This window comes from Ixodes scapularis, unplaced genomic scaffold (assembly GCF_016920785.2).
Source record: "Ixodes scapularis isolate PalLabHiFi unplaced genomic scaffold, ASM1692078v2 PGA_scaffold0__279_contigs__length_252992795, whole genome shotgun sequence".
In the NCBI taxonomy this organism is placed as follows: Eukaryota; Metazoa; Arthropoda; class Arachnida; order Ixodida; family Ixodidae; genus Ixodes; species Ixodes scapularis.
The window spans coordinates 231,539,736-231,565,491 of NW_024609835.1; the positions used below are offsets into that span (position 1 = coordinate 231,539,736).

Below are 25,756 nucleotides of genomic sequence, written 5' to 3' on the forward strand. Positions count from 1 at the left end.
TCAAGACGCAGCGAAGGTAGCACGCGTACACGCGGCAGCAAGAACACCGAGCATCGCGAGAGCACGCCCGCCGTTGCAGCAGTCAAACTACGAGCTCGCGCTGAGTACTTTCTTCGCTCGGGCGCAAGCCGAGCTTCTGGCCGCCCCGCCGCCATTTCCAAGGTTCAAACGTGCTAAAATGCGCGCGAGCGTGTTTTTTTTTCCAGGTTACAAAAACACATCTCTCTGGAATGCCTGGGGAGGAGGAGAGGGGCTGTTCCTGTGGTCCTCGCCTCCTCCCTCCTCTCTTGTCACCCGTCACGTGACCCGCACCCGCGCGCGAGCTACACGCTGATAAGCATCGAGATCCGGAAGGGTGCGCCTAGCAGCCGCTTTTTTCTTTGTCTGCTTGTTGTCAGTTCCAGCTCGAACTTAGCGCGTCCACCTCCTTCGATCTGTCGCCTAACCCTGGGGTCTTATTAGGATGTCTCTCAACAACGTATTGGATGTGCACCAAAGCTATCAGTGTCCGAAAAGTCCTACGTCTATATCGGCAACAAGCGATTCTTCGAAGAAGTCAGGAATTCTTACGGTTTGGTTGGGTTCGGCAACTGACAGAGTGTGCGCCACATCGTGTTGAAACTTCCAAGAAGCCGCTCCCTCTCATTTGTGTTGGTGTGGTTGTCCTGCTTTGACCGTGTCGAAAACTATCACGGATTACATCTTTCAAGTCCGCTATTTTTATGGTAAGTGCAACCGCAACCTACTTCTTGGCAACGATTGACCGTTCTTCTACTCGTACTCTTCCAGATTATCTATATAATTATGCAGCCACTATTCTCGCGGCAGCCGGGCGAATAATTTCCCGAAAGTCGACCTTCATAGTCTAGAATTACCGCGGTTCTTGTTTCGTTAGCTATCTTCTCAGTTGTATAAACGCTTAGAGTGCCTCTCACATTTCACAGATCGCTTGCACGTTTGTACTTGTCTACAGAAGACGTGATAAACTTTGAGGAGCATTGAAAACAATCTTTTGTGTCTGTTTTCCTGTCCATTTGCAAGCACCTACGTAAGCACATTTGTTCTACGTGTTTCCTCCATGTTATAAATAGGTTTATGAGTTTCGGAACGTCTTATATAAGTTTGAGATAACCAACCTACCAGACGATCCCCGTTTAGGGCTAGCGCATAATTTCCCGATTCGAATGGCACGTTCAAACGTGTGGTCACGTACAAGGTCGAACGGACACCTGTATCAAACGGGCACCTGTATCAAACGGGCACCCGTATCAAACGGGCACCTCAATCACATGGGTGCCGTTTCGAGTGGGTACCGTTTCAAACGGCTACCCGGATCCCATAATCACGTTTGATCCAAACGGGTCGACAAGTTTGCACCCGTTTGATTTACCAGTTTGCCACCCGTTTGAATTTCAAATGTTTTTTTTTCAGTAGGGAAGAACCCCACATTAGCATGGCGCATCCAACGTGCACGTTGGATGCGCCATGTTAATGTGGGGTTCTTGATAGAGACCCTCTACTAATGATCGCCGCCCGATGAGAATGTGTTTCGCTCGTCCCCGAGGGAGTGACATAACAAAGGCTTCCCGGTGTCAGCCGTAATTTCAGCCAGTTTACCCGACACCCGCTGACAATCTTGTCCGCCAGTGTTCCCGGTGTCAAATGCTATTCCCGCAGTTGTTCCGACACCCAATGACAAAAACCGATCTTCACCCCTTGCCTCGATAAGCGCTTACTTGCCTACCACATCATCCCAAGCCTAAATCCTAAATCTGCAATAAGTCCTGGCTATTTTTCCCCTCCTGCCAGTCGCAGCCCTGCCTTTCAGCGAACATGCCGTGGCTCTCCTCTGCCTCCGAAGACGACTCTCTTACATCTTAACCGCGCTCCTTGTCTCCTGCTAACCACTATTCTGGGGTACCCGAGAAAGCGTGTCCGCAACCTCGTCCTTCGAGCCCCTTAGCTACTCGATTCGAGGAGACACCTGCTGAGCTGTGCTGTGAGACAGCGCGCAAACATTCCAACATACTTTGTCTCAACGGTCATCGTTAGTGTTAGTGAACAACCCGCTCAACGAATCCGTGGGCCTCCCTGGGGACGACTAAAAACAGAGGCATACCGAACGGGCCCCACGTTGTCCGCCATTTTAATGGGGGGTTTCTTACGGAGGTCGCTCTACTAATAATCGCCGCTTGATCGCTTGATCGCCCGTAACCCAGGAAGTGACATAACAAAGGAAGGACAGCGAATCGGTTTACTCTACCTCCCGGTTGCGCGTCGTCGAGAGCCGGCAGTCCGGGCCCGCCGACTGTTGTTGTCGCCCGTCGATCAGAGCTCACAGTCGGAATCCGTGTACAGGCCTGTGGATCGCCTTTTCTACACCAGCGCTGCTTAGGCTGGCTGTCCAGGGCTATCACAGCCCGAGTCTCGCTCCAGAACCAAACCGGGCTCGTCGTGGCCTAGACCAGATGGCCAGGGCTCGCCGTTTCCACCAGTCCCTACTTCGAACCTTGCTGGCGGACTTCTCTGGGGTTCGGCATGGGCAGGCCCAGGCAGCCCGGCTTCGTTGTTCCTGCCCAGCTCGAGTATCGCTCAACACGCACTGTCTCGTGCCAGCTCGTGTCTTCTCCGCCGACCGTCTGTCACGTGCCCTCTGCCTCCTCTTTAACCTTCGACTCCCACAGTATCTTTCATGTGCTTGCTCTGTATTTCGATGAAGTGCATTACTACTTTTGAGAGCTCATAAACCAGTGTGTCGAGCTTTTCTTATTAGGGGTTGTGAAGTTGCTCTTCAGTATGTATTTCAATGCTTCATTTGCTCCCAATCGGGATATTCCGTTATTCTTCGTAGACTGCCTTCTACAAAATACAATTTGGTATAAGTTCGCCAGTTACAGTGGAACTTTGGCCGTTCCCAAACGGGCTCGGCCTTGCACCTTCCACAACGCTAGTTCCCGCATCAGAAACACGATGGCAAAAACAATACACCAGTTTATTGTTCTTTTCACCATTAAAAAAGTGCGAGATTTATTGAGATTTATTAGTCTATTTTTTGCTATATTAGTATCTCGTGGTTTTTTTCGCAGCTAGTAAGCCTTCATCCCAAGTGATAGCGTTGCTGAACGATCTGTCTGTACTGGGGTTGGGGAGGGGGGGGGTAGTCAATATTAACTGAACAATCTCCCTCAAAACACGTGAATATTTCAAGTAGAGGACAGCACGCACTCTAGAGCCGTTACTCTAAAGGCAGAACTACAATTTTTAACATTTGCAGTTGTTCAGCGTCGCGAAAAGTTCCAGTCGAACTACAGTAGTACGCGCCGAACAGCGCTGATGATGGGGCTGACGGGAGCTCGCCCCTAGGGCGCAGAACAGCAGCGGCGCGGTGTCATCTACGCGCAAAATCTTCACAAAGCGGCAGCCGCTCTTGCTACTATAGCCCTCTAGAACACTGTACCGTAGATATAAAAGAATCTGCTTGTCTCCTCCTACAAATAGTCGCCCCTGATGAAAAAACCAAATCGGTTTTGAAGCGTCGGACACCTTACTGTTCATGACTTGGTTGATTATGCTCCTTATTTCTCTGGTAGAGCTGCGTGCAATGATGTTCCTTATTACACATAAATATCGCGCAGAGCAGGCAATATATTTCTGATTTAAATCACACTTAGATATCGGATTCCATGAGTTCAAAACTTCGCCGAACACGGTTTCGGGAGGCAAAAGCTATATTTGGTTTTACGTGCCCTTGTTTTGAGGCGTAATTTTACAACTCTGCTTTATCAGTCATGCCCGCTCTAATATTTTATTAGTGCGCCGCATATCATTCCGACAATGCTATAATTACTGCAAACTTTACAATTTGGAAATCCCCTTTTGCAAGACTTGGTTTCAGGTTAAATGGGCATTACAAAGGGTCAAAGTAAACCAAATGCTGCTTCGAACGGCATGCCTATTAGTCTCCAACACGAGCGTTCAGTGACGACAATGGCCTAGAACGTCGGATAATGGCGATGGAATTCTTGAGGTAGACCTGGCTGAGTAGGCGCAAGGCAACCCTTTTTGATTTTTTCAACCAAGTTACTTTCACTAAAATATTTGCTTGTAATAAACGTAAATGAATGGGGCCTTCACATTTTCATAACTGGATGTTAATGTCCAGCACTTAGGAAGATCGCGCGGTTGTTGCACGCTTCTGCTGGGAATTAGGTCGCTGTCTGTTCTTTCCTCACGCCGCAAGGCAAACGAGAGTCTGAACGATCGCTCACTCGATGGCGCCACGTGTCCGCGGGGCAGCGTTTATACCGTTCCCAGTGCGCTGTACGCCGCAGATTAAAGAAGAGAGCGAAGAGCGGCGTGCGTGCTTTTGCATTCGCAACTCATAACAAGTGCTTAGGTGTACCTCGAACCTTTTTGTTTGTCTTCTCAGTGTTTGGATCTCGAATCTAATTACGTGATTTCCTGAGAAAATATCCGGCTTAGTTTGTGACCACTTACATCTGAAAGATTTAAGGAACAATGCTAATTATGCTCTCCCAGCAAAAAAAAAAAAAAAAACAAAAGTAAAGCGTTAAAAAAATACATGTAAGCTCGATATAGAGCCTAAGTTATAATTACGTTTGTAAGCACCCACAAGTAGTCATTTGTTCTGATATGTCCTCTCAAACTTCGCATTTTTTTTCCTAAAGTAACAACGACATTTTATCTTAAGACTCTCTACTTGAATGCATTTATTGAACGTTAGCATTTTCGGAATGACGGAGAGTTGCATTTTCAAGAAAATAACATGTCATTATTTTTTGTAGGCCCAAGTCCGATCCCAAATATCATGACAGTTTTCTCCGATTGCTAATGATAGATTAGGCCATTGAGTACCAATACTCCTTGACTTCCAGAGCGAACGAAACCGACCAGGCGAGTTCGGAATTACAATCACAAAGATAAGGGAGGCCCCACAAGTGCCGTCACTGCCGTCGCAGCGGGGGAATGATGCGAATACCTGCCGGCGCATCCTGATCACAAAATCAATAAAACACATTTCGAAACGAAGTTAAGGGTTCGTGCTGAGTAAGCGGGTTAGGGGATTCATTATATGATGAAAAAGAAATCGATCACTTTTCAAGCCAAGTTTTAAAATATTTGTAAGAAAAGGGTTCAGAAAGGGATTTTTAATGTTACAAAAACATGCACAGCTGCACCCTGCATAATTTGCATAATTTTGAAACAGAAACAGTTTCGTCAGTCCTGAGACCCAACCCTCTATCAAAAGAGAAAACAGTTTCAAAACTGCTTCTTTTTTCAAAATGAAAAAAATGACCTTCCTTTGGACACACGTTGCTCACAAGAAACTGCAACCAATTGTGGCGGTGCATTTCCAAGTCAAGGTTTATTTGATTTAAAGCATGTTGCAAACTATGCGTATTTTCTTGTAAGGCTTGTATGAGTTATATCAATTATCTCTTTATGCCAACTTTACCTGAAGCATAAGAGTCACAGGCGAATATGTGGACAAGTATTTCTGGTATTGCAACTGAAATACCTCGGAACGCATTGCAAATGTGTAGAAAAGAAATGACGGAATTGTTTTTGTAAGTTAAACTAAATAAACAAGAATATTTTTGTAAAAAATTCTAAACCGCATGTTCCCAGCTTCGCTTCGGTTGTCTCTAATGGTTTGCATGTATCTGATGTGTATCAACTGTATGATGTATCATTTTATTATATCTGCTCGTATTAAACAATTGCCTTAGACGTGCTCCACTGGTTTGTTTATCTTTATCTGTTTGATAAAGTGCGTTCGTTTCTTTAGTTTATTCCTATTCCCACCAAAGATAAGACAATAATGCGAGTAGTTAACGATTGGAAACTCTGATTGGAGGTACTCTGCGTGATAAGAGAAACATAGGACGTCACACGTGTCGGTGACAGCGCTACAGTCGGATTAAAAGCCAACTCAATGGTGATCCGAAGCAGCACGCTAGAACTGCTTTTAGATGTGCACAAGGGCCGAGTAATTTCTAGAACACATTGATCTTGGAGATGTAACAACGATATTTCCCCGCAACTAAGATAGAATGTCCCTTCTCGTGAGTCAAAGACTTCTGTGTGGGAAAAAAAGGCAATAAAATACTGGTACATGCATACGATTTGTTCTTAATCGCTTAATTACATTGTATTACAATATACCAAATTTTTCCTAATGCACGACACACCATAACAAATGTTCAATAAAATATATCAGTATAAATTTTTATTGCGGCATCGTGTAGACTCGTTTCATTCAGCTAAGTGCTTCACACCTCAATCGTTCGTCTCCCCGTCGATGTCAAATAACGATATCAATCGCATAGCCACGGAAATCGCCCCGCTGTAATCGGTGACACGCGAGGAGGAGGTACGCAAAAGCTACGTGCTCGAATCCTAACAATGCCACGCCTCACTCCTATGCTGAGGCCTGCAGCGACTTTGTCCATTTCACAGGCGCTTTCCATAATGATGCCCGTTTTGTTACTATGTGCATCAAAAACACTGATGAAACCTAGATGTTTAACTCCACTGAGTTGAAAGCAAGATATTTAGAGTCATTAGACCATACAAATTTTAAAGAAAAAGGCTTGACGTACACCTAAGCACTACTGATGAGTTGTGAATGCGAAAGCATGAATGTCATTCTTCGCGCCGCGGCCGCTTCTGATAGCCTAGGCACCAAGGCCGCTTCTGATCCTCTCGGCGCAAGCGACCGTTTCTGCCAGGGTGTCGAACCGGAACCGAACCGAACCGAAAACCGGAACAGAACGGTTATTTTTAGCCAAACCAGAACTGAACCGAACCAAAAAAAAAATGTAACAGTAACCGGTTCAAAACGGTTCGAGGTAATATTTCTTTTTTTTTTTATATTTTTGTTAGTCTCACAAAATGAACATATGGGAATTAATTAAAAAAATGGCGGCTGTATTTCTATCTATTGATCAAATCGTCATATACAGAATTACAATGTATAATAAATTGGGGGTTTTCGTGGCACCTTTGTATTGGCACTATGATTAACCAAGTGTCACGTTGTCACGAGACGTCATGGTGTCAATACATGTTGTAAAGTAATGTCACGTGGCCTCGTGACGTCACGTGACTCACTGCGTCGACTCAATTTAATTTGAGGAAGTCACTAGATGTATTAACCTTGTTGACAGCGTGACGTAACATGACATCACGATTTCGCTCCGAGTCACGTAACACTGCGTTGTAAGCGATTTTCATAATCCCTAGTCGAGTGCTCGGGTTCATGACAATTAGCATCGCCAAACATTCGGGTAACGGCTCATGTCAAATAAATATGGTAATTAATAGCCCAACTCTAACGATATCTGAAGCTAAGCCCAAGCTCTTTCTTTCGAAACCCTAGCCGCCTAGGGCATGATTGTAATGAACACTGGCAGTATATAATTAGTGTCAGATCACGTGGCCGCTTGTTCAAATTGCGAGTTGAGGAGATATCGACAGCTGTCTCTGTCCTTTATTTTTTCTGCATCTGTTATTGGGGCAAAATTAATGGATGTTTACGGAAGCTATCAACGTCAGGGGTAATTTCTTAACACTATTTATTAAAAATACAAAAAAAATGTTGCAAGACCAATTTTACATTATTGTGGCACCGAAACATTTTTTCGCTGTTGCTCAACTGCATCCGAAAGATGTCCCTGAGAATAGAAGTTCTGAAATGACGAAATGCGACTTATTAAGATGACGTTACATAGAAGTACATGTGCGTAAGATATTTTAGTGACCTATGAAGAAGAGCCGAACGTTGGAAGTCGCTGTAAGTCTCACACGAGCGTCGTTCTCAAGTTACTGCCCAAGTTCGACCCCTTCTGCATTTTTCATAAATGAGCTATAAAATATTTCTGTATTACATTACTAAATACTACTCAGGATAACTCCCTAACGTTAATAACTGATTCAACTTGGTTTTGATCTTTTTTTCTAAGCAATGGCAGCCGCCAAAAAATTAGAGAAATATGAGCATCGTTCGTCCCCTCAACTCGAAGCCAGAAGCGGCCACGTGGCCTGTTGCCTATCTTATGCCGCCAACGTTAAGCATACCGCCGCGCTAGGGTTTTAAAGGAAGAAAACGCGTACTGGAGCTCCAGGCATTGTTAGAGTTCGAATATGCTCATAACCGCAGTGGTTGGACACAAGCCACAACCCAAGTGTCCGTCGAGGCATTGATTGTTACGAGCCGATGTACGGTGCTCACACAGTGCTCCCGTCCAATCCATGAGCCGCGCTCGACTAATGGATTGAGTCGAACGCGGCTCATTGAGGCGGGTGGTTTTGATCCCACAATTACGACATCAATTTTTGGAAAGGCAAGAATAAAAGATATAGTCACGTTCAAACCTCGCAATTTCACCGCGACACAGAAGCTTCTGAATCAATGGTGGCCTGTGCGAGTACACTTGGACCAGGGCACCAGTACGCCTTGGAAAAGTCATGAATATTCCTACCCAATATCGTTTTATGACCCCTTTAAAGAATGCAAAATAAAAGCAATGAAAGGTTGTGGTTAACAAGTGTTAAATAAAATTGTCGAATTAACAAACGCAAACGAAGGAGGCATTTCCTCAGGAATACTTTTAGCCTTTCCACGCTGGTGAATAAGGAAGACCAGCGAAGCTGTACTATATGGTGGGAATGAAGTAATGGCCGGCCGCAAGTCGGCAAGCCAGACTGGAAAGGCTGGAGGGGTGGCCGCCATCTATGAGTAACGGCGGCAATCAGACGACCGGCAAGCCGGTTGTCTGGTCGCCATTGTCATTTATAGTTTATGGTTGCTCTCCAGAGTTTAATGTCATCATTTGTTTGCTGACGGACACGACACTGGGAAACTAGCCCTTAACAGCACCGCTGTATAAAGAAGTGCGTCTGTGTGTGTGAGGGGGGGGGGGAGAGGGGAGTTTTAAAACATACTGTGTTGTAAAGGTTCCTCTTTCCTGCATCTTTGCAGCGGACCAAGAAGCGTGACCCCGGAAACTACTTCGTTTGCAGAAACGCTCTTGCCGAAAAGCACGTTTTTGTCGTGCCAGACGCTCGCGCCGTTTCTCACGACGATGCAATAAGAATAATAATACGTGCCTTTCAAATACTTGGCTTTCACTGAGCTTCAACCTCCTGCAGCGTGCCTTTTGTACCGTCAAATTCGATTTTCTCAGCAAGAAGAAATCAAAATGACCACCAGCCTACAGTGTGATGACGTCACGTACATACCCTGCTAAATAGTAAATAGTTCAGTTTTCTGGTGAAATGTGATGTTCACAACACTAGCAATAGATGTCCTAATTATAAAGTTGTGCAGTATTTATAGCAGTCTTCCGGTGAGATATGGCAGCCTAGAGAAACGTTAGAGCGCATGACTATTCTAGCATATAGTGTTGTAAAGTGAGGGCCCAAAACAAGTGCAGGTAAAACCGAACATAACATTAGCCCCCGGAGGCAGTATTTCGCGAAGTTTCGAGCTCTTGCAAGCCGATGGAATGTAATTTATACTAAGATTTCACGAATCTTTGTCTGTCTTTCGCGCTGTTTATGTAAAATTATGAATTTCATTGCGTGCATCTCTACACATCTCTTTTTGCAGTTCTGCAAGGGATTATTTTAAACAAATAAGATGAATTATCTCTCTTTTTTGAAAATTTCGTGTATTTCACCTTCAATTCATCATGTGAGCACAAAATCCTTTTTAGCGAGCCCTGCAACCCGATGTTTCACACTGCCAATCAGCAAACAGAAAAACACTTTTAAGCAGATTCCACAGCTCGTGTAGTTCTGAGTATCGTCCTTCCGCGTCGATCTCAAGCGGTTATGTGAACTTTATAAAGTAAAATTGATTGGTCAATATAAAAGATATTTAATTACTAAATGAATATTTGACAACATAAATAGAGGGCCGACGACCCTAAATCACTGCCCCCAAATTATTTGAAAGGTGTTCTGCCAATCTTTTCCGGCGTTTTTATCCTCGACAGGCACATTGTAAGTGATATGGGACATCCTTTCATACATTTCTGATTTTGAAGCTAATTTAAATAACTATGTGTTCCTCACACATATAATTTCCCAAACATATAGAAGTCTGATATTGCCTCTTTTATGTGGTGAATATGACTTTTATGTGTCTGTGGGCTGGACAAAAACAAAGTAAACAGGGGCGCGCGGCGGGACTATGACATACGCACGCAAACCGCCAGAAAGTGTCCAAGTAGATAACTGCCATGTCCAGTAGAACGTGAAATACTACTTCGTTTTACTAAAAAAAAAAAAAAAAGAATCTTGAAGGGCGCTTAAGTTTCGCCTTTAAAAGTGGAACGCGATAGCGTCAACGGGCCTCGTTTCCATCGCATTCTCAATTGCCACGCTAGCGTGCCTCGCGTTGCCTAGTCAAAAGCGTCTTGCTCGCAACTAAAGGGTCGTGGGTTAGAATCCCACCTAAAATTCTTTTATTTTTTTTCAGGGCAAAGGAATTACTTTTAAAAGTGAAATCATTTGAAACATACGGCGACCTTTATTTCGCATTACATGTCATGTTTCAATCTTTCTCTTTCCACGCGTGATGTCACGTTTCACTTAAGCATTGTGGGTTGGATATTCTTGCGCGAGAGTATGTAGCTCTGACGTCATGAACCTATCTACCAATCAGGATTTTTCAGTCACGCCACCGACATCGGCTTTTCTGTGACATGAGCTCCTTAACGCTATCATGTTAAACTCATCAATTAGCAAGGGTGATGCTCATTTGGAAATTAAATTATCCGGCTTCTTGTCAAGACCAAACCTCAACAGCCAGGCTTGCCAGCTTATTCTGTGTAAGAAAATGTTCAGTTGGACAAGCGCCATTTTGGTCCAGATTCGATCTGAGTGCGAAGGTGCATATATATTCGAGTGAACGATTGCGATTTCTTCTTGCTGCATGATTAGTCGCATGCATGCGGTGCTGAGTGTAAACAATGTTTGGTTAGAACAACAGGTATTTGGATTGCCGCTCCGTGTTTCTACAAAAAATAGACTGAAAAGAATTACCCTAAAACTCTTGTTACATTTCGAAAATTTCATTGCTCTTAGCTCAGTTGGGTCGTCGTCATGTACATATATATTGTGAAGTGTATTTCGTAGACATTATTTATTGATATATATGGCCACGAGGTGCTCTTTTTTATAATTTTGTGTAATGTAATTATTTCCTTAGTTCAAGGACACGATTTCACTTTTAATACTGCGACACAAAGCTGTACCAATCACGGGTATTTTAGACGACCTACCACACTTCACGACAACATTTGATACCCCGTAAATAGATCAGCTTGAACTTTAGAATTTTATTTAAACACGAAGAAATGACAAAAAATACAGTATAGTTCTAAATTAGAAGCTGATCCATTCGCAGGTAAGTACCAACAACTCAACTCTTTTGCTCTTGTACTTAAACATTTTAATCCAGGTAAAATATATTTTACTGGTAAACGAAGGGATGTTGAGTCGTACGAACACGACGTTATGTATGTTAATGTTGATTTTCTTCTACTCTTGCGTCGAAATTAAATAAATGAGTTTAATATTTTTAGTACCTAAAAAAAAGTGAAAGCCGTTTACAACTCCCTGTAACGCCGAATTAGAGCGCAGCTCTTGAGGAGGAGGGAAGGGTACTGGAGGGGTCAAGTGACCTTGGGTGGGGGTCACGTGACCTAGGGGGGTCACGTGACAATGACGATGCCGATGCCGATGACGTCATCAGTAACGATGACGATGCGGATACCGATGACGTCATCAGTGACGTCACTGATGACGTCATCAGTGATGATGACAATGACGATGCGAATGCCGGTGACGTCATCAGTGATGATGACGATGACGATGCGGATGCCGGTGACGTCATCAGTGACGTCACTGATGACGTCATCAGCGATGATGACAATGACGATGCGGATGCCGGTGACATCATCAGTGATGATGACGATGACGATGCGGATGCCGGTGACGTCATCAGTGACGTCACTGATGACGTCATCAGTGATGATGACAATGACGATGCGGATGCCGGTGACGTCATCAGTGACGTCACTGATGACGTCATCGGGGGTCACGTGACCACGGGGGTCACGTGACTTGGGAAGCCACGTGACTTTGGGTGTCACGTGACCTTGGGGGTCACGTGACCTTGGGTAGTCACGTGACCTTGGGGTTACCTTGGGGTCACGTGACCTTGGGATGACCTTGGGGGTCAAGTGACCTTGGGATGACCTTGGTTACGCCGACGGCGACGGCGACGCCGTTCAAGCCGGGAACGGGCCCCTAAGAGCTGCGCTCTAAAACAAAAGTAAATTGCACATGCGATCGAAGAAACTATATGGTTAATCGTTTCACGGCGTAAATAGTGTATATTGCCAGAACAACGCGGAAAAAATATTCTCAATTTAGCGGTTCAAACCGGTTCGAACCGGTTTTGAACCGGTTTGAACCGTTATTTTTTGCTCCCCGGAACTGAACCGGAACCAAACCGAAAGCCATGAACCCGAACCGGAACCGAACCGATAAAAATTTCGGTTCAACACCCTGGTTTCTGCTATGGCGCGTGCACGTAGCGCCATGGGGAGGCGGTAATTGAAACTGACGAGAGGCGGCTTCACATCGCTGCCGTTTCGCGTGGTTTCAAAGCAAGGATGCCTCAGATCGCGGCTTCGGGAATTTACTGCCCTATGGCACGGCTGATGATGTCGGCTCACCCCGCGGGAGAATTAATGCTTTCGCAATAAAGGCCCGTTTGCATGATTTAAATACTCATTTCTCCGGGCGATCCCTCTAGTGGAGTCTTATGTTCGCTCCCTGCACGTGGCGTTAATATTCAAAACACGAGTTCCTACTTTTGTGCACGCGTTTTGGAAACACGGGCAAAGAAGTTAGCGAGACTGTAACTGTGCGCCAGCGGTTTGCTCCCAAATGGACAAGGCGCACAGCTATCAGTCTAACTCTCTCATAGCATAGAATGAAGTATGACGCACGAACGCATTGTGCGCGCCGTTAAAACGGGGCTGAACTCCGAAAGAAAACCCAAACCTAAAATACTCGCCCAAATCGAGCCTTCCTTTGGAACGCCGTAAACTTGTGTATGCGCATATAACTCTAAAATTAGTTCAGTTAGTTGATGTTGACCTTTCTTAGCAAATATTTTAATCGTAACCGTATGTTTATAATCTCACTTAAGAAATAATTATTCTAGTCCAAATGGCAGGCGATTGTTTATGTAGAAAATTGTTTTCTTTTGAACAACCCCATTTTTATGAATTTTCGGAAATGTTTAATTGAAACTAGTTAGTCGTCTCAAAAAGCATGTGGAGACGGCTCGCAGTGACACAAGGTTTTGTTACGTTTGTGGATAATTCAGGTAGCTTCATAACTCTATGCTCTAGCACCAAAAAAGCATGTGTTCTGTGATCCAAAAAAAAATTAAGATCAGTTTCGAATATTACTTTGAAATAGAAAAACCTTAATTACCATGGTTCTCTAATAAGTAGCGCATTTTGCAGTCTATACGTCTTGTTTTTTTTTTGTGTTTTTTTTTTTCTCAAAACGTCCGTCAATACGATTTATACAACGATGCGACTGATAAGTGTTTCTTTTATCTTCAAGTATGAAACCAAATACCATGTAAGCCAATACTGGCAACTCCCGAGGACCGCGGGCGAAAGTGATTACAGCGCCCCTGCCGAGCTTAGAGTTTCCGCTAGCAGACGAATTCTCCACAATGCATTGGTTTTGCCTATCTTCGTGCGAGGTGACTAATGTAGTAGTAGTAAACAATATTTATTTGCCCAAGCATGGGGTAATGACTGAACGGGAGACCCCTAGGGTCGCCCCGCCAGCCACCCCTCAGACGGCGGCCTGAACCCTCTGGGTTTTGGCGGCGTCTTCGGCCAACTGGACTAGTTGGTTCTGCACCGAGGGGTTCGGAGCAGAGGAGTAGAGTTTCCCAGTTCTCCTTGCTGTCGATCTTCTCCAGTAGGGGGTGGGACTTGCGGTCAATCCTGTTGCAATCCCACACCATGTGTCGGAGGTTGGCGTGGCCGCCGCAGAGCTTGCAGTTTGGCTTGTACTTGTCGGGGTACCATTTATTGAGTAGGGAGGGGCTCCGGAAGGGAGCCCGTCTGGAGGCGGCGCCATGCCACCGACGTCCTCTTGTCCAGCGAGGGGTGCGCAGGTGGATAGCGCAACCTCTCGCCAGTGTAGTGATCGAGAATATCCCTGAATGTGACCCAGCCTGTTACCCCCGAAAAAAAGGCCAGAGAAGGTTCCAGCGGTTAACCGGCCCGGTGAGCGAGTTCTCGGGCCGCGCCGTGTGCCTTCACGTTGCCGGGGAGCAACGAGTGCGCCGGTGTCCACATGAGCTGTACTCTCGTTGACGTCTTCTCGGGGTCGCCCAGGACCTTGAGCGCGGCTGTAAAGATTCTTCCTTTGGCGAACTGCGGGATGGCTTGCTGCGGGTCGCTGACGACGATGCGTGCCCCCCGGACTCGGATCGTGAGGGCGATCGCCGCCTCCTCCGCGACTTCCGGTTCCGACGTCTTGATACTGCAGCTCGAGATCACTTCTCCCTGTTGGTTGACCGCTGTTGCGATCATGGCGCCCCCGGCTTTTGGGCGCCATGTTCGCAGCTCGAAGCGCCATGGTCGCCATGGGCGCTTCGAGCTGGGGCCTCTTCCCGGGCTTGGGGATCATGACCACTTTCGCCGCTTTCCACTGCCTGGATATTTTCCCGTTCTGCCAGTACTTGTTCAGAAATCAAGTTACTGCTGCGACCGCCTGCGTGTCCAGGTTTCGAAGCATCTTGTTCATGACGCCATCGGGACCGGGGGCCAACACGGTCTTGAGGCCGCGTATGACGTCCGCGACTTCGTACTCTGTGATGTCTTCGTCGAGGAGGGCGTTCGCTTCTCCACGATAGGTTGTTAGCTGTCTTCTCGAGTAGTCGCCGATGTATCGCTTCCGGACGTCTTCTACCAAATCCGCCTCTCCCCCCTCGTGTCTCCTGATGATTTCGCACAACTTGTTTCTCTGCGCGGTCTTGTTACCCTCCGGGTCGAGCAGGTGGCGCAGGATGTTCCATGTCCTAGGCACGTTCGGCTGCCCGTCGAAGCCATCGCACGTGTCCTGCCACTGCTGCGACGTGATTTGGTTAGCATGCGCCTCTATGGTCCTGCTGAGTTGAGCTATTCTTCTCCGCAGGCTCCTGTTTCCCTTCTGGGTTCGCAGTCTCTGCTCCAGCTTCGCCTTTGCCTCCCAGAGGTGTAGCAGTCAGCTGTCCACCACTGTCACGTTCGCCTCTTCGGAAACGACCTTGGTGGCCCGCTCGGCTGCCACTCTAAGGCTTTCCGACCACTCTTCGATATTTACGATGTCTTCGGGTCCGTATTCCTCGAGTATTTCCCTGAACGCGTCCTATTCCGTGATGTTGCACCGCTTGCCTTTCGGCTTATCCGGTCCTGCTGCAGTTGTGATGCAGAGGACGAAATGGTCACTCCCGAGATCTTCCCAGGTGTTTGACCACAGAGCGTCTTCGGAGCCTTTTACGAAAGTGTGATCTGGGGTCGTGTCTTGATTTCTGTGTTACCCCGCCGTGTCGGTTGGTCTGGATCGGCGATGAGAGAGAGGCCGTACTCTTGCGAGTCGTTCCACAGGTTCCTCCCTTTGATTGTTTCCTGTTGATACACCCAATCCGGGTGTGGGGCGTTGAAGCCCCCCGCGAGAAGAAGCGTCTGCCCTTTGGCGATGTTCATGGTTGCCTTGAAAAGGAAGGCGAATCTGTGCCTTTTCGAGGGGCTACAGTAAACGTTCAAGACGAAGATGCTGCGCCTGTCTTTCTTTTCGTGCGATATGATTTCGACCAGTACCTGATCAACCGTGGATACCCCGGTTTCGTGCCCTATGACCCGGATGTTTCTCTTCACCATCGTCGTGACCAATGTCTCGTCCTGCGCGTCCTTCCCGTATGACTCGTAGCCAGAAAATTTTCCTAGTCTTTTTGGTTTTTGTAGGGCCACTACGTCCGGGCGATCCCCCTCTTCCTTGTGATTGATGCACTGCTGCAGATTGCCCGTCTTTTTTCCGTACCCGCGGCAGTTACACTGCCAGATGACGTACTTCCTACGGCTCCGATCCAACTTCGCTGATCACAGCCTCAATCTCTGGTTGTGTGATGTTCCCCTTGACTCTGGTGTAGTGTGCCCAGGCGTCGAACGGGTTCGGCGTGCCTTGTGCCAGTCTCGAGGCGCGGCTCTGCAACTCAGTCAGCATCCTCTCCATGCATCCTGTGATCCCGCTCTCCAACATGTTTTTCGTCACGACGGTCTCTTGTTCCCCGCTAACGGGTTTTGCCTTGCGCGCCTCTCTTCTCGGTCGCGCCGTGACCCGCACCCTCCGCTTCAGTGGCGGTGACGCCAACTCAACACCGTCAGACTCCGCAGAGATTGTCTCCTGCGGTGCATGCACAACCTCTAGTCTTTTACGCGTCCCCTCCTTAAGACTGTTTAGCTCCTCGTGGAGCGCCTTGTTCTCTTCTAAGGCCTGCTTCAGCAAAGCCTTAATCTCTGTCAGCTCGTTCGCCAGGCTCGTTTCTGCGAACGCGTTACCCCCCTTGTTCTGTAGAGCCTTACGGGAGACCATCTCCGCCCAGCTCACGTGGCGTTATCCGCCGCTTCTGAATCCCGACTGCCCTCGTCCGCCCCTCCTCGATGTCGACCTGGATCTCCGTCCCTCGGCACGGCTCCTCGAACGCTAGCGGGAGGCATCCCCTAGAAACTTGGGAACGCTCTCCTCTCCCTGCATCAGGAGGCCCTGCTTGTTTTGTTTCTTTTCCCAGCTTCTCTGCAGTACGATGTACGGCGTCTTGAATTTCTTTTTGCACTTTCGGTCGCCCGTGGGGTGCGCCTTGCCGCATACCCCGCACGCCGGCGTGCACGCATGTCCCGCCGGTGGGTTCAGCATCCAGCAGCCTTTGCACCTTCTCTCCTCCGGCCTCGGGCATACGTCAGTGCGGTGTCCGACGCGACCGCACTGCCCGCAGCACTCTATCTTTTTTTTTTTTTTTTTTTTTTTTTTGTGGTGGAAGCATTTCTTCTCGGTGACCAAGGAAAAAAAAACAATTGTCACGCTTTTTCGTCGCTTTGAATGTTAAAAATGCAAGGTCAACCTTACAAGTGAAGAACATTTCTTTGCGTGGGAAATATGTCAGAGCTTCCTGGGTGCAATAATACTTATGTAAGCCAAGGAAAACACAGATATAACTTTGTGCTGTTTTTTTAAAGAAGTGCAATGTACAGAATTCCAGAACATAGCTGCGTTTAAACTTAACTCTTCTTATCAATCAATTCGATTTGTTGTTGCAATTCTCATTTCTTGTGAATGTCTTGCTTATAACCGTTTTGGCGAATAGGTGAGTTGGTTAATCCCGTTAAGATCGTCACCAGATGAAGAAGGAAAAGGAAATTTCGAACCACGTACGTTGCTGCGATGTCAGTATGCTCTGGAAGAAGTCAATTATGCACTAGCAAATTTGACGCTATTACTTAAATTAATAAAAGCGGAGTTACAGAAAAAGCACACTTCTCGCGCGTGCAAACGTAAAAAAAGAGGAGAGCATTGTAGCTCAAATAATGGTGATACGGTGCACTAATTGCGATTTTCAGCACCGGGACGACTAACGTCTTCTGCGTCTTTTATAAAAGCTGGCACCCGTTGGAACGTTTGCAGCTCCTTCCATTTATCGAATTCCACTCTCGTTTTTATGTTTCGGGCGACGCTTACTTGACGTTGGAACCATAACGTGTTTGCTTTGCCTTGTTTTCCTAGTTTTTACTTTCTTTCCTTCGCTTCGGCGCTTACTACCGCGGGTTCGTTTACTCGTCTGCTACGCTATGCTCGGACTGATGTCCGTCTGCAACTTTGTTGCTGTTTTTGTTTTCTACCTCTGACATCTTTGATAACGTCCAATTTCCGCCTTCGATTGAGCCCCTAATCCTAAATATTCATATATGTTTTTTGTAGTTGTTAAATATGTTAGAAGTGTAAGCTCCTTATACATTTTTATTGGGATTTTATTTGTGTACGCTGAAATATCTGCTATCGGTCATCGTCCGTTAATCAACCGGCCGACTTCGGGCAAAAAAAAGTGAAGCTCTTTGTTTTACTAGCTTCGTCGTGTTGCTTTCGCTTTGTTTGTTGTGGACTCAACACCGATGGCGAAAACCACCTGCGCTAGGATCGTCGTCGTTGAAGGAGCTTCATTGCTGGTGATTTGTATATTTATATCGTCTGCTAACTTCTTTGTTTGATTCCCCGTTGTTTGCGACTGTTCCCCCATTTCTTTTTGATTCGTCTGCGATCAGGTCCCCATCATTCCTGCAAAGTTCAGAAAGTGTTTGCACGCTAATTTTTCTCGTTATATTTGTTTTTGTTAGGTTGCAGCGGCAGGTGCGCTTGCTCTCGTAATCTTAACATATTGTTTGCGCACGTTTTAATGATCACCTATTGAGGTAAGAAATTGTAATAATGCAGTGTGTAACATATCAATAGTAACCTCTTACGACGTAGTTGGAGAAGCTAAACGCTTTTTTTCCGCCTCCCAGATACGCTTCAAACGCGTGTGACCCCAGAGTTGTGTTTGCGACTGCTAAATAAACTGGTTTATCTTTGCTTCTGCGCGCCTTGTCATCTGATTGTCGTTGCGATTGCGATCAGTGGCTTCCGCTTTGCAAACAGACTGACCGTAATGAATTATTTCAGCTGTTGAGGTGACGAAATGGGTCTCGCAAAGCTCAGGACATGGCGGAGCCTAACTTTCCATTGCGTCGTCTGCTTCCGTAGACTCCGAGTCCGCTAGAGGCGCCACTGGCGCGTTCACCGTCGCTCCAATGGGTCTTCGAAAGAGTTTCCAGTATTGGCGAAGCTATATAGTATTTGATGAAACCTTAACTGTGCAAACTTGCCGCGGGGTTGATGTTTCTCGTCCGAGTCGTTGACTAAAATTATTGTTTAAACTGGGTCTCCCTTGGGCATAAATGGCAACCACATTACAGATATGAGTGCTTATCAATGAGTTTTGCCGCTCCGTCCGTAACTTTTTTAGCGAAAATGCTAGTTTAGAGGGACTTAAATAAAGTGCGACAAATGCAACAACAGATGCGGTTCCTATCATTGTATACAGCTGAAGGTCATTGGGTAAATAGACCAATATCTAAGTGTCAAAAGACATCAGTACAAGTATGCTTTCAAGACTACCAATGATTTATGGATAACACAAAAAAGCTGTAGAATACCTGATCCTGAGAAGCAGTGCAGCAGTGACCAGAGTACGTAGCTTCGGAACTGGGTATCCCGATTGACGAGAGTCAAAACATTTTCCAAGCTGCTGCTTCTGGGGATTTATGAAAGCATTCCAGAGCTTCTTGGTATTATGATTTTACAAGCTTCTCTTGAATTACGAAAATAATTCTTGGAGTTGGGGAATGATAAATGACAAATACAAATCTTGAAACACCGCTTGGCGATCAGTGCAAGGCCGAAAAATTCCACCTTATCCTGTCATTGAACCACGGACAATTCCAATTCCACAAGAGCGCTCAAGCACCTGAGCTAAACAGGAGATAAACGTCAGTAGAACAAAGGGGTTTTATCAGCCGCAACCAGTCCGCCACCAACATGCGTGATAGGCCTGCGTACAGACCTTTCATCCTGGTGTGAACGGCCTGCTTAAGGCGCCTACGCGCTGCGCATGCGCCTGACATTAATCACGCTGACACGGTTGAGTGGCCTGACGAAACGTTGCTGACGTCGTATGTTATGCTTACCCGTAATCTGAATGTTCTTCAGCGATGTGAATATCGTTTCGCTCAATGTTTTCTACGCCGACGCCGTAGCCTTGACTGTGATTTTAATTTGCTTCGATTCGTCCGCTAGAGTCAGTTGATTTAGCAACGTTATGCGTTCCAAAGATTGCCGGACTGTCTGAGAAACATTTAAATATACCTAGGACCTTATATTTGATAGCGGTCGCTCTCGGTTATACAAAAGTGCTTTACTTTGATTTTCTTTTTCAAAACAAAAATGAAGCTGAAATGGTTCTTTAGGTTAGGCCATTTTCTAACATTTCTCGTGGGCTGATGCCTCGAAAGTATTAGTTAATTTATAAGAAGTTGTACTTTCGCATGTTTAGAAAGCACCAGCATCGTCGCTGGGGAGCTGGCGACAGCCTAGTAAGCAGCTGAGGCAGAAGCACGGGAACATTAGCGAAAAGAGACTGGATGAAACACTAAGTTTATTACTGTTTTGTTTTCGTTGCTGGTTTTATTCGAAGTTGCCATTCCTAAACGAGCCTCTGAAGAACATACAAACATTTATTTAAAACTGCATATGTGGTTATCCTCGGCATTTCCACCTTGAGGAGAATGATTTATCAATACCTAGACAACCATAATTTATTACAGGGGAAACTAGGTTCGCCAGCTGCAACTGATAAAACACTCTTTTGTTATGATTTTGTATATCTTCTGATTCTATCTCATTGGTAGATACTGTGCCTGCAATTTCCTGTGAGCCTTCCTGCAGGGTGTTGCACCACCGCTACACCAGAGGTCTGGACGTGGTTGAAGATTTGCCGTGTTTGCTGCGGAGCGTGCTGCAATGCTTTATGCACTGGGGGCACATGGAAATCGCACAGCGCCCTTGGTACGGCTTGTGTTCGCACCAAATGTGGCTTTATGTTTGTGCCCTGAACTTCTTTCGCAGTGTTTCCGAGACGAAGCCGCGGCCACGAGTTAGTGACAGACATTCACGTCTACACACTAAGTTTTGAGCTTCAGAAGTCCTCTCAATCTGATCACAAGCGCATGGGTCCGGAAGTAACATCTGAAATCTGCGAATGTGAATACCATGGTGGTGGCCTGGTTGGTGAGTCACGCCGGCAGATGACCACACCAATTTAACCAAGCCACAAAAAATCGGGTCGTTTTCCTCATTGTTTAGACAGGCATAGGCTAGTTGGCCTGTGGTGACCTCTCCTACTGCTTTAAAGGTTTGAATTCTTCAAGTGACTCACACCCAGGGCCACATCGTTTCAGCACGCTTATTTTAAATAAAATACATTTTTGAACTGCCAAATAATAAGGTGCAGCATGGACCACTCTTAATTTCTGAAGAGCGTAGAAATTATGTAAAATATGCTGCACCGCTCACTTATCCAAACTTTTTAAACAACTTTTTAAACACCTGCTTCAAGAGCTTTAGCACGCCTATTTCCCTTTACCAATAGTTTTATTTCGACGTACCTTCCTTAAACTTTGAGATATTAAGCTGTAATAAATATCGTGAGAACTATTGCGCACAATTCTAACCTCAATATTTGCGGAGACGGTGACCTGCAAATGATTATCTTTTAAATGTTGGGCATTTATTAGAGTGAGAAAGTCCTTAGAGTCGGGACTTTGATCTTGTGAGTACTTTTAAATTAGGCGCCGGATTAGAAAGACGCTTTTAATTTTCATATGTGCCTTCACTCTCCTGTAACAGCGCCAAAGGACTCACAGGATGAATAAATAAAAAATAAAACAAACTTCCTTTTGTCTGCACCTGCTGTGTCTCTGCATGCAATACACTTCAACACCTTGACGATGTTTGTTGAACTCCCTTAGGATGCTAGCCGTGGGGCAAGCCGGTTTACACCGTGAGATATTAAGAAGTGTTTATGATTTTGGTCATAGTTGCTAAAGACGGGCGTCCAGACACAACTGGGAGCTTTCTTCTTCATCACAAATATACTTGCTGAGAATGTAAAATAGGCAGAGTTCCACATGAAAAAAAAGAGGTATATTTTATATAGTTTCATATATACACAGCGAACCTAAATGTTAGAATTCACATACACACACGCTCTTTGCTGTTTCCATCGCCCAAAGCTTTGAGTTTAGATGCAAATTAAGTGGTAATGAAAATATCAATATGCTCGTTCCTCTATATTTTTTGACTCAAACAAAAACCCAAAAATGCTTCCCTATATAAGCCATGGATGTGATGGGGGCTAGAAGCCCTGGTACGATCTTGTTTTCTCATATCGGTTGTCCACGAAGGCGCTCAACTGTGACAAACTTCAAAGGAGCTGCTTGCTAATCCCGGATAATTATTAATCCTTAAGAAGTCAAGTTCTTCTTTGACTCAAAATGATCTTATCGGAACAAGAAACCTTTTCTAAATGATTCCCAATAGTTGTGATTATTGGCTTTTGTCCCTTCCGAAGAAGAAACCAAAAGCTACTATTTCTAAAGCCGTAGTTTGTTTATTAAAAAAAACATTTTTGCATGCCGTGGAATCTTTAAACATTAACACATTTCTAGTTCACGTGCGCAGTGATGTGCTCAAGGTCGACGGACACTTCCTTGTCATGTTCTGACTTCAGATTCCCAGCAAACACTGCCTAGTAGGAATATTTTTTTTTTCCGTTTGCCATTGGCGTACACCGCCTTTCCTCTGAATAATTTCACATCACAAGAGAACACTTTAGAAGGTCTGGTTCGATAGCGCCAGAACGTCAAAACCAGTCAACATCGTTTTTTTTTTTTTTTTTTTTTTTAGGGGGGGGGGGGCGATTAATAGCCCATTTTTAGCGGAGAAGAAAGTTACGTAGTTCACGTACTTTTTTGCCCATGTGTCGTTGAAGCATTGGATGGTGTTTGGTTTTGTTGACTTTGTGTAGATGATGCGACCGAATTTACGCATTTCTTCATGTCTAGACGACATTATATAGAGCACTTCTCTTTAAACCTACCAGATATCATAACAACTTTTTAATTAACATGCTGTGCAACCACGAGAACGTCACGCAGTAGTTCTTATGAGTGCAGCTCGAAAAATTGTTCCGAATTTGCTTTATGAATAGACGCTGCTATAGTCCCCTTCGGAAATACTGCCGTCTGTGTGCAGCTGTGGAATAAAAAAAATAATAATAACAATAAAATAATCAGAAACATAACCTTGCATTTGCTTTGTAACTACTGAAGATGCCTCCCGCATGGGAGGTGAAACGTCTAATGAAATTGTTTTTTTTCCTGTTATTTCAAGTCGATGCTCTTATTTTAATTGTGGAATCTCTGCACAATGAGGGTGACCGACTAAATCCTCAACGTCCCGGCACACTGAAAAAAAAAAACACACACATTGAAAGGTGATGAGCGCAGTGACGTTGCACTTTCGAACGCAGTTCATTGGCTCGTCTGCTCGTAGTGCTGACCACGTTCCAACGTCCGCTACCTTATGAAATGTCTTGCACTTTTCTCGATGCAATTGTTCCGCCATTGTGCAGGGGTACCGACCTTCTAATAATTCGCACGTGAATTTCGAAAGGGTGTATTAGGATATTTCGTAGAAAAACGACCCGTTTTCTTTTACCTTTTTCCTTGTAAAAATATAAATAAGCAAACGGCAGATTAATGATTTGTTAACGTTATTGCACTGCCCCTGCAAATTTCACGTAAACCAAACATTATTTTGAAAAATATGTTGCGTGCACGTCCTTCTTTTACGCCGAAATCGCTACACACTAGTCAATGGAATGCAACGCGAAACTCGAGTAAAAAAACAAAAAAAAAACTTTAAAGGACGTCTTGCAAATTAAGTAAATGTACGAAAATAATCCCTAGAGAAGGGGAATAAAGGGACGAAGGACAAACACAAATCTCCAAACACAGCCAGGTGACTGGTGAGCGACCGAAAAAATCCGCCTGGTCCGGGTATTGAACCCGGGACCTCTCTATCAAATGTAGAGCGCTCTACCAACTGAGCTAACCAGGGGTTAAAGGTCAGTAGAGCGAACGGGTTTTATCAGCTGCCACCAGTCTAACACCAACAAGGGTGAAGCTTGCAATTTAATTTTATAATTATAATGCAATTAAATGCAAATGGGCAAGCGAGCTGGACAAGAATGACGAAAATAATCCCTGGAGAAGGCGGATTTTTTCGGTCGCTCACCAGTCACCTGGCTGTGTTTGGAGACTTGTGTTTGTCCTTCGTCCCTTTATTTCCCTTCTCCAGGGATTATTTTCGTCATTCTTGTCCAGCTCGCTTACCCCTTTGCATTTAATTGCATTATAATTATAATAATAAGTTAATGTAGGCGGTAAAAACGCTTCCTCGGTTAATCAAGAATGACGCCTCTTCCAGCGGCAAGGCCAGAGCCGAGCGGCTGAAGCCAGAGTGCGCATCACGACTGTTGGGAGTCCCTTGCTGACTAATTGCCGTACTCATGTGCCATGTGGTTGTGCTCGTGTATTCTAAGATAAAAATCTATAGTTCATTATTCGCCGCATTTTAGTTATAAAGTAGGAATATTTTACATTTTTTATTTCATTGTCGAAAGAAGTGTACCGGTAAAATATCCCGAAAGAACTTCGAAATCTCTTCTCCCTTATGTTCGTTTCACCGGCGCTTTGTGTGAAGCGAATCTAGCGACTAAAGTGATTTTGTCACGTTTCTAAGAGAGCAAAAATATCTGACTTGTACGATAGCCTATACAGGTTTATCTAGCGACCAAAGTCCTCCGGTTTTATAACATTAATCAAAGGCCTTTTGGAGTTTTCTTCTTTCTTGCATATATTGGCAAACGTAGATTTCAGCATTAAGATTCATAAGATAAAGCTAGCTCAGAAGTAATCGCGAAATTTGTGTTTGTGAAAACAGCAAAATTATTTTTATCATCAACTCTGTGGAATGATCTATCCAGCGTTTTTTTTTTCAATGTGTATGATGGGGATTAGAATGTTGCGAGCACAGGCTCTTGAAAGGGTCTTATTTTGTTATAACAATGCAATTCTAAACCAACTCGCGAAAGCAAAAAGGTTGCAGTACCTTGGCATTGAATAACTTCAAATTATATGTTCTTGAGTGCACTTTCACTTGTCGTACAAGGCCCCTACTCTAAGTTGAATCGATAAAACTTAATTATGTTAGAGTATATTGGGACGTGATATAAAGCTTTGCATTACAAATAGTTATATTAAAGTTACTCACTGCCAATGTCTAAAATGTTTTATATTGCGTAAGCGTAAAAGTAGCTTCAAAATAAATCCGCTTTTATAGTACAATGTCGCTTACCTTAGTAGTTTCAATTCACTTCATTCATTTTACCACAAAGGCGTGAAGCGATAAGGTAAAAGAAAGGAAGTTGGAAAACTCGTGATATATATGCAGCCATATGAACAAAATTATAAATATTGATAGACGCTATGGTAGATATATGAGTATCTGCAATAATGGTAAACAAACTGTTTATACTAAAAATACAACGACCTTATACAATATAAGATATGAAACACTCAAGATAAATATATATTATTTGCACGATTTAGTACATCAAAAAGTGCAACAAAAAAGTATTAAAATAGAACTCTTCCCAAGGAAATGTCAAATTAACAAATAAGCTCTTTACAACGTAGTTTACACGGCCCCTGTTAAAACAGTAAAACATTTTCAGAGTGAATATCCAAACGCAGGTCAGGACAAAGCACGCAAGTCTGACTTGACGTTTACTTTAAAAATAATCAGAAGTTAAAACTGCAAATCTCGCTGTTGTAGCAGACTCCAGCAACAGAAGGCTCTACTGCTCAAACTATTTTTTTCACGATTTCCTAAAATTTCTCTCACCAAAATGAAAAGAAGAAATAATTTGACT

The 25,756-nt window shown here is 44.8% G+C and overlaps 1 non-coding gene across 1 annotated transcript; it reads right to left on the bottom strand.

The window, feature by feature from the left end:
• Positions 1–23,807: 23,807 nt before the first annotated feature.
• On the bottom strand, positions 23,808–23,880 carry Trnak-uuu. Its single transcript has one exon. It is a non-coding gene; the product is annotated as a tRNA-Lys (tRNA).
• Positions 23,881–25,756: the final 1,876 nt, after the last annotated feature.